At 34.8% G+C, this 9,676-nt stretch overlaps 1 protein-coding gene across 1 annotated transcript in view; it reads left to right on the forward strand.

Moving 5' to 3' along the window:
* The first annotated feature begins 1,960 nt into the window (after window positions 1-1,960).
* LOC121382046 (zinc finger E-box-binding homeobox 2-like) overlaps window positions 1,961-9,676 on the forward strand; it is a 36,646-nt gene continuing 28,930 nt past the window's right edge. Inside the window, exon 1 of the mRNA XM_041511521.1 lies at window positions 1,961-2,034. The gene's annotated coding sequence lies outside the window, so the exon portion shown is untranslated. The remainder of the gene's footprint in view (window positions 2,035-9,676) is intronic.

Here is a 9,676-nt window from a genome sequence, read left to right on the forward strand (position 1 = left end):
ATCTGTTCACCAGTCACCTTTTAAATGTATGCTTCAAGAAAAAGCAAGAGCTGGAACCTTTTCCATGAGTATATATACTGTTACACATGTATCACAAATGTAATAATAGTAATACATGTATTATGCAAACTGAAGCTACCCTCTTAAAAATTCACTTGTCAATACAATTTTAGTTGACTGGTTAGCACTGGTTCAGCTGTACTGTGTCTTTTGCTTGACAAGATGACTTTTCTTTTGTTTCTTTGTGTAGGATTACTTATTGCAATGTGTGGTGTGATGTAACTGTCAGTAAATGCCAAAATGTCGACCACGTCCATTATGTGCTGTTTCTCAACTTTCTCCTGTTGGAATGTTTCTAAGTCAAAGAAAGGAAGGACTGTCTCAAATAGTTTGTAAGTTTGTCTGACAGTTAATCAAGACATACTTCACTGGATGTTCAGTTTCCACATAATACTAAACATTTTATCATCAACAGTTTGAATTTTAGCTATTTTAAAAGTTTTTTTAATGCTTTTATTCACTTAAGGTTCTAGTACATCGTCCTGGATATTCCATGGTTCTTTGGAGCCTTTGTCCAAGACCATGTTACTAATTACTACTACTAGTAGTTGTAGTAGCTGTTAGTGGTTACTGAGAAAGAAATTGTTATGTGAACTTTGTAGAGCTGGGCAGTATACCATATATACCGTTAAATATCGGTATCATGTCAATACCGATTTACTGTACCGAATAAATTTCAAAATACCAAAATTTTGGTATTGAAAAATGTAAAGCACTAACTTGGGCATGCATAGTCAAGCATACCGAAAATACCTCTCAATATTTGTATTAGTATTGTATCAATACTGAATACCGTACCGATACCGAGGTAAATTACCTCCAAAATACCGATACCGATACCGGACCTGAAATTTCAGTACCACCCAGCTCTAGAAGTTTGTTTTGTTTAATGTCACCACTAGAGCACATTGATTTATCATGTCAAATGTTTGGTAATTGTGACATATAGTCTTAGAGAGGAAACCTGCTACATTTTTAAATTGTCATTTGACTCTGCATAGGTAACTGTTAGTAATTAGTAAGAGTAAAGTTGTTATTTAACTCTTTAAGTGGGAGCTGATACAGGGAAATGTAACCCAAACCTACCAGGCTTACAATCTGTTACTAAGACAGTTTTTAAAGCTAACATCTCGAGTCTGCATCTATAACATATGCAGCAGTCAGCTTGCCATGTATTGCTATAGTTCACTAGTTCACTAGTTAACCTTGCATGTATTCGTTTTAGTACCGTACTTCACACAAGCTAAACCATCCATAAAACTAGTAATAAAATGAAATGCGAAACTAAGTACATCATAAATCAAAATCACTCATAAAAACCAAACATTATTACAATTTGAAATAATTATTATGTGCAGTTTGCTTCACTGTAAAATTCTTTATAAAGAACTGCTTAGTTTTTGCACAAGTTATTGAAATGAAAAAAAAATGAAGTGATGTTTTGAAACAAAATATAAACTGATGTTTGGAACATTAATTAGTAAAATTGTAAATTTACTGTTATTAAATATTGTGATTGATGTATTTATCATTATAATGTTTTGCAAATATTAGTAATAGTTAAATATTTTAAGCCCATTTATTTTAGTTTGCGATAATCAATCACCATGAAATATTATGTACTTCCTTACTTGTTTTTTTTTTATATTCTTATTTTTTGTTGGTTTTTCTGTATCAACAAAAACAAATTAAAAGGAATTTATTTTAATTACTAATAGGAAAATACCAGCTACATGTATATCTATATATCTCTAAATGTCTGACGACTAATAACAAACAGTATTTGTTTGAAATGTTCTAATAGGCACAGTTACAACTGCCATTCATTGCCTAAACCTTGTTACAAATCGTTTTTGTTAAAACTGAGATAATATATTTTTCAGTTAGAAAGTTAACGTTTGGCATCTTCATCATCACAAAGCCTTAGCCTGGGACCTCCAGTGACCTAATGAATTTCTCATCGCAAAATAACAGGTATTTTTTATTTTTTTTTAATGGTTTAAAACACACAAAAAAGACTTCTGAATGTTTAAACAACAACCTTGTTATTGCAATCAACCAGTACTTTGTTACGGAAACAATTTTAGAATTTGTGTTTTTGTTGAAAAGAAGAAAACTGTGACTGAGTTTACCCACTGTTTGACAATGAATCCATGTGTCTCGACCACTCTGCGGTTACGTCTGTCACTTTGTTATGTACTGCACTTTGAGATGGTCCCCATCAAGTTAGTGGATGGCTGGATATACAATGGGGCTGTAAACCTGTATGTTAGTTAAGAAACATCTGCCAGTGTGATAAGTCTACACTAGCTTTGATTGGCTTCTCACTGCCATGTTGCTGGGGATTGCTGCTCTGTTTGGCCAATAGACAATTCTCTTTTCAATAATCAGGGGGTAAGTGCAGTAGGCAAGTGTTGGGGACATTTTCTTTTCTTTTCTTTCCCGTCTCAAAGTAGATTTACTAGAAGATAGTAGTATGTCACATAGTTAAATAATATGGGCTTTTGGTTTTCTATTGATAAAACCAGGCATGAACCTGGGGGTGGGAGGGTGATGGTGTTGGTGGTGTGTTCCTCCTCCACAAACTCCAGTGTTGAGAAAATCCAGTGTTTAATGCGTATAAATAATAAATATATTTATGTTTAGTGGAAGACATGTAGTGTTTTGGATGGCCTGGTGTTTCTAATGAGACTGCCTATATTTAATTCATACTGGCATACTTTGGAATATCATAGGGGACTACTTTAATTTGCAGCCCCTCCCTAGAAAACCCTACAGCCACCCCTGAAGACAGTATTTTGTAATATTAGTTAAAATTAATGTACTATTCTAGATTACCTGTATGTGTAAAAGTTTAAAAAAAAAAAAAAAAAAAAAAAAAAAAATATATATATATATATATATATATATATATATATATATATATATATATATATATATATATATATATATATATATATATATATATATATATTTAAGAATTTGGGTCTAATTTTTATATGCAGTGGGTTGAATAAAGGTTCAGCTTACTGATCTAAATGTTGAAATATATGTTTGGGGCACACAATTGTGGTTTTTATCCCAGCCTAATTGAACTACTTAAAATGGGTTTGAATGGTGATGGGGTATTATATTATATATTATGTTATATATATCAAGGAATGTTGTGAAAAATCTTACATGTCATCCTTTTGTTTTCTGTTGCCATTATACAATCTCTTTTTAGATATTTATTTTTGTTTGTATAGCTCTTGATGTCTGTAAAGGTATATATATACAAAATTAAATGATAGAGCTACTGTAAATAGTGTAAATAGTCTTGTTTTTCTCTCTCACAGCCATGATTTGGAATATATTTTAACACCAGCAGCTCCGTTTTAACACCACTAGGCTGCTAGTTTTATGCAGGTTTTTCTTTCCTCTGTTGTTATTTCTTTTTAAAGAAAATTCTTTGAAGTTTTCATCCCATGAATTAAAGATGTAGTGTCTCAAATTGTTATGATAATTTTCTTTGATAAATAATTGTAATAAAATTAGCAGTATGTTTGTATGGTAATATGTTGATGCCAAAATTTGTATTTAGTTTAGCATTTTAAGTTTAGGATTTAGTTCAGCAATCGTTTATAAATCATTCAACGGTTGTTAATATGTTTAATGCAACTTGTGACAAGAGTGTTAGGTTTATTATTATTATTGTTTTTAAATTATATATAAATCATTACCATTAACAAATGTTCAAATGCAGCAAACTAATTTTTTTTTTTTTTTTTTTTTTTTTTTAAAGTATGTTTTGTTGAGGTAACCAGCATTAGCTCTTAAAAGGCATTTGCACTGTTTATAATACGGCATGATTCTTAATTAACTGTTTCTTTCGTAGAATTTTCCGTTTCAATATATCCAGTGTATTTGGTGATCTTGATGTTTATAGAAGCTCCAGACAGATTGCTGGTCTCAGTGTAGGAGGTTTTCCAAGATTTAAGACAATACTGGATTTTTAGACCATTTTTTGTACTTTTTAAAATACGTTCTGTTGAACCTTCATGACTGTCTGTCTCTGTCTGTCTGTCTCTGTGTGTCTCTCTCTCTCTCTCTCTCTCTCTCTCTCTCTCTCTCTCTCTCTCTCTCTCTCTCTCTCTCTCTCTCTCTCTCTCACTCTCACTCTCACTCACTCACTCCGTTTAATCGTAGAAATATTTTATTAGTTGGAAACATCTTACAATGCAGCAAACTCGGGAATGTCCCTTTAAAATAACCATATGTTACATTATTGCACCAGCTAGAGAACAAAATGAGTTAGCTGTTGAGGATTGATCCTCTAACCTTTCACACCTCCGAACAGAACATTGTGTCACCAAGTCACACACAGCCTCCAGAACTACTTACATCTTGATCTGGCAGCAAGACACTGTCGCGAGTACCCGACAAAAGGAATATCTGGCTTTTGTGGTCACACGAAGGCCAGCACGATTGAGTAATCATCCACCGGATATTATCGTTAGAGACACTTTTCTCATGGAAAATCCGTAAATTCATTTTGCTCTAGCCAAGTAGGTAGGGATTAGTGGAGTTGTTCCAGATTTACTGTTATAACTTTAAAGAAGGTGTGATTGGCTAACAACACCCCTGGATATGGTTGGCTAACAACACCCCAGGACATAGTTGGCTAACAACGCCCCTGGACATGGTTGGCTAACGACACCCCCTGGACGTGGTTGGCTAACAACACCCCTGGACGTGCTTGTCTAACGACACCCCTGGACGTGGTTGGCTAACGACACCCCTGGACGTGGTTGGCTAACGACACCCCTGGACGTGGTTGGCTAACAACACCTCTGAACATTGTTTAATCAACAGGTTTAGGTATCTGAACATTTGTCTGAATAATTGTATTATTTCATCCAGTGTAGTGGTTCATTAATGGAGCACCATGACTGGTATACTAAAAGCTGTGGTACTTGCTGTTCTGTTTGTGGGATGGTGCATATAAAAGATCCCTTGTCAGTGTTTCTGCCAGAAAGAAGTTTTTGGGTACGGCTCTATATGGAATTGAATATTTACAATGTGTGTAGGGGATATGGAGGTCCTCTCTCAGAAAGAAAATAGGTTAGGTTTAGTGTTAGGGTTAAGAACAGCATACAGTAATGATAAGAGTAATTAAATTTTGTCAAAAGGTCAACTTAAAAAAAAAAAAATATGCAAAAGAAATGGGTATGGTGCCATACCCATTTTATCCTCTGACAGAAACCCTGCTTGTTTCTGATGAAAAACTGTAGTGGGTTTCCTCTGTAAGACTAGGGGCCAAATTTATAAAGGCTGTTTTTTTGTAAAACACATATGTGTTAAAGCCTTGTAAATGTATGTAGTTACACACGTGTGAATAATAAATAGTCTTTGGAAATTGGGCCCTATCTGTCATAATTACCAAATGTTCAACATCCAATAACCCAAGATTAATAAATCATTCTGCCCTAGTGGTGTCTTTTAACAAAAGTCAAAACTGTGACAGTCATGTTTTAAATTACTTTTGTTTGGCAATAAATAAGAATGGTTTTGTCTTGTATAAAGATACTTTTTTTGCAATTAGTGGTTTTGATTAAACTGACTTAAACTAAAAGTAAAATTTTTAATATAAGCTAGTTTATTAAAATATTTGTTTTTAATTTCATCTTTAAGAAAGTGATATGTTTATGCTGATGAGTTGTAGGCAATAAATAAACTTGTAAACTTGACTTCATTTAAAATGACACTTTCACTATTGTTAAAACTTGTTTTTTTTCTTTTAATGAGACACATATTATCTTTTTTGGTAAAGAAATGTGTAAATTAAGTCTCACTTAATCGATGACGTACATATCAAATACAAACTCGGTTTTCAAATATATCGTACAAATTGTTTTGTGTCTGCCTAAATTTAATTATAGAATCGTGTAAATTTTATTTGATGCATGTTATTTTACAATTTAATTATATTTGTACTTTTGGTTTATTTTTATGTTATAAAACAAATTAAATTACAGCTGATAGAAACCACCTACATAATTTATTGTCAATTAGGATTAACCATTTAAGTTTTAAAGTTCATTTGCATAAGCATGTATACCGAATTACGTTCTATGCATGTTGGAAATCTCTTGGCTCTTTATTAAGAAAACAAGAATTCATAGTAGGTATGATATGTAATGAAATATCTTCAGTCTTAATAGGAAAAATGTTTGGTCCATCAATAAATGGAACTTGATGAAGGAAAATTCCATTTCATTATAAATATTTAATCAGGCTAAGAACTAAACCATGTACACTATGTTAGGTAAACAAGAGGCTGGATGAAAAGTAAATTGTTTCTGCCATAAACGTATAATGTTTGTCCGGGAGAAAAAAGTCCTCCATCCAGAAAATGATATTAAGTTTGCTTTGTGCCGTTCGTGCTATGGACAAGGAGAACCTATCCTATTCCATTCTGTTTTCAGAAATGAACTTTATTTTTTTTGTGCATTATTGCTATTGATTTTTACAAGTTGATTACCATGCCGCAGATTATAATATGGATACTGCCGAGATATACGTTCCGTTACCATGGAGATATTTGATAGATATGCAGAGTAGATAATGCCTGCGTATTGCCGATAAAAACAGTTGATTTAATGGCCAGTGTGTGGACTTACAAATAAGACTGGTAGCCCCGGCCTGATCACCATCACAATGGATGGATGGGAGCCCGTGCAGTGTGGAAATTTGTCTCATAGTTCTGCTGCGACAAACTGCATCTCGTTGCTAATTGAGATTTATTCGCGTATATCCGTTAAAAGTAAGACTTTGCCAGTTCGATGTGTGACACATTGTATCTCTGATCATTAATGGCTTTCAAATGGGGATAACCAGACAAGCAAAACGGCAGGTGTTCGCCCAAATAAATCAATTGCGACTAATTCTTCATATTTCTATTGTGGTTGCGTTTGATCTTCTCCCAACCCACGGCCACTGATACCTAGATGAAATTATTTGATATATTTAGCTGCAGAGAAATCTTTTGGCCTGGGACTTTAAGCTTGGGTCGGCTGAGCATCTGTCTTGACTAGCGGTATGTCAGAGGATCGATCCCAGTTGGTGTAACAAATTGATTTTTAATCGTTTTGTATCTACAATTTTTAACCTGCTGAACCAAAGGCCATGAATGTGCTGCCCAGTCGTGGCGAAGCACACACATAAAAGAATGCTTGCTGCTACTCTGTTTTTTAGTGTGATGTAATCAAGTATCTGATGATAAAGGTTTCTCATGTGGTACGTCATGGCACTCACTTCATATTTGCCGGGGAAGAATCTACCTCGGTCTGTAGAGTGTTCACCTCAGGTTCTCGGTTTGTAGGATCGAAACCCCTTGGAGGACATGTTCTCTGATTGGGGGTTTTCCCATTGAAACCAGTTCTGCATGATTGGCATATAAAAATGGCATATAAAAATGCCATGGTATGTGTTGTCCTTTCTGGACATGCATATACAAGATCATTTGCTAATAAAACAATGTACTTGGACTAAATTATCAGAGGCTGATTGGGGTGGGGGGTGGGGAGGGGCTGGGCCCGGGCTCCCCCTAAATTTGGCGACAGTTATAATTTTATTATATATTAATTTTATCTTCTTTTTTTTTTACGATCCATCTCTAAACCTCCCCAAAAGATCCCTTGGCATTCTGCCTCATGTCACTGCCCCCCCCCCCCCCCCCCCCCCCCCCCCCCCAAAATGGATTTTCTGGATAAAACGGTTTAAATATAGAAGTATGTTAGTGCATTCAGGAGCCATTAGCTTTTTCCCCCATTGCAAATTACGACTGTCCCAGAATATATTAAATATCTAGAGGTTGGGTGACAGTTTAATATTTACACTAAACTACAAAAGATATGCAAATTTCAATTAAGTTTTTTTTTATATAATTTCTTTAAACTTATTTAGTTTGATTGTCATTAGTTTTTATGTCTATTAAAATTTTAGGCCCATTTTCACCCTCTTTTTTTTTTTCCAGGTTAATTGTATCATGACACGATACATTATATACATGTTTTAAAATGTCTGCATTCTTTTGTTCAGTTCACTGTAGATCACAAAGTATTAGTGACCGTAACATTTTGTGAAATCCAAATAACTGCCATATTAGTGACATCAAATTTTAGCACGGTCATAATATCAGACACTCAAAAACGAAATTAAGCTTAAGTTGTAGAATCAGCTGAAATAATATTTTTGATTAATTTTTGATGTTATGCAGCTTACAGACAAATTACATTTGTTGTTTACTATCCTTTTGCTTTAATCAATAACATGTTACCGGCCTCGGTGGCGTCGTGACAGGCCATTGGTCTACAGGCTGGTAGGTAGTGGGTTCGGATCCCAGTCGAGGCATGGGATTTTTAATTCAGATACCGACTCCAAACCCTGAGTGAGTGCTCCGCAAGGCTCAATGGGTAGGTGTAAAGCACTTGCACCGACCAGTGATCCATAACTGGTTCAACAAAGGCCATGGTTTGTGCTATCCTGCCTGTGGGAAGCGCAAATAAAAGATCCCTTGCTGCCTATCGGAAGAGTAGCCCATGTAGTGGCGACAGCGGGTTTCCTCTCAAAATCTGCGTGGTGCTGAACCATATGTCTGACGCCATATAACCGTAAATAAAATGTGTTGAGTGCGTCGTTAAATAAAACACTTCTTTCTTTCTTTCTTTCTTTCAATAACATGTTGTGTGTACACTACCCAAAAAAAAAACAATTGCACAATACATGGGGTTTTTTTTAAACAGTATTGTCCGTCTTTAAATTTGGTGTCTTAAAATATTAGCATCTTGTACGGCATCGCTAAATTCTGTAACCTTTAATGCTCTCTGATACGTTATGCTTTACAGTGTGTTATAATAAAAATATACGTAAGCCTGTGTAGCTTGGCAAAAGGATACAGCACAACTATAGAGAATGTTTTGTTTAGTATCGCGTCGCAATTCACCAAGCAAGTTTCAGAGATTGCATCACAATTCATTAAACATTAAACACTAGTTGTTACTCAATTGTCAATTAACTAGAAATATTACCAATCAAAATTTTCAAAACAAAATGTTTCCTGAACTACCAGGCATAAAATAATATCTACAGTGCCAGCCCCCTTCACCCCACCCCCACCCCCACCCCACCCCCAATATCATCAATAGTGCAACAGTCCTAAATTGTGTGAATTGGCCATCTTCCCCCTCTGTCTCTACAATGACAAGTGTTTTGTAATGGAAGTACACACATTTTTTCTTCTCCATTCGGCGAATCTGACAGATATATCTGAAGAGTAATTACGGCCCATTGTTGTTCTCACTTCACTAGCTATACAGACACAATTGGCGCAAATTCCTCATTGTCGTACGAAATGATTGTCGATGGCTCGGGATACTGTTTATGATTGGTACGTGATTAATAGCGAAATTTATTCCTAAAATCACAGTCTGTTAACTGTTTTCTATTTCGGCAGAGGATAATCAATATATACAACACTGATTAACCTACATCCACTCTCGCGCCTTCGATGATGGCTGTATTGATGTAAGGATTTGTATAGATATGTGCAAGTTTATTTTGTCACACAATACTT

The sequence above is a fragment of the Gigantopelta aegis genome, chromosome 9 (assembly GCF_016097555.1).
Source record: "Gigantopelta aegis isolate Gae_Host chromosome 9, Gae_host_genome, whole genome shotgun sequence".
In the NCBI taxonomy this organism is placed as follows: Eukaryota; Metazoa; Mollusca; class Gastropoda; order Neomphalida; family Peltospiridae; genus Gigantopelta; species Gigantopelta aegis.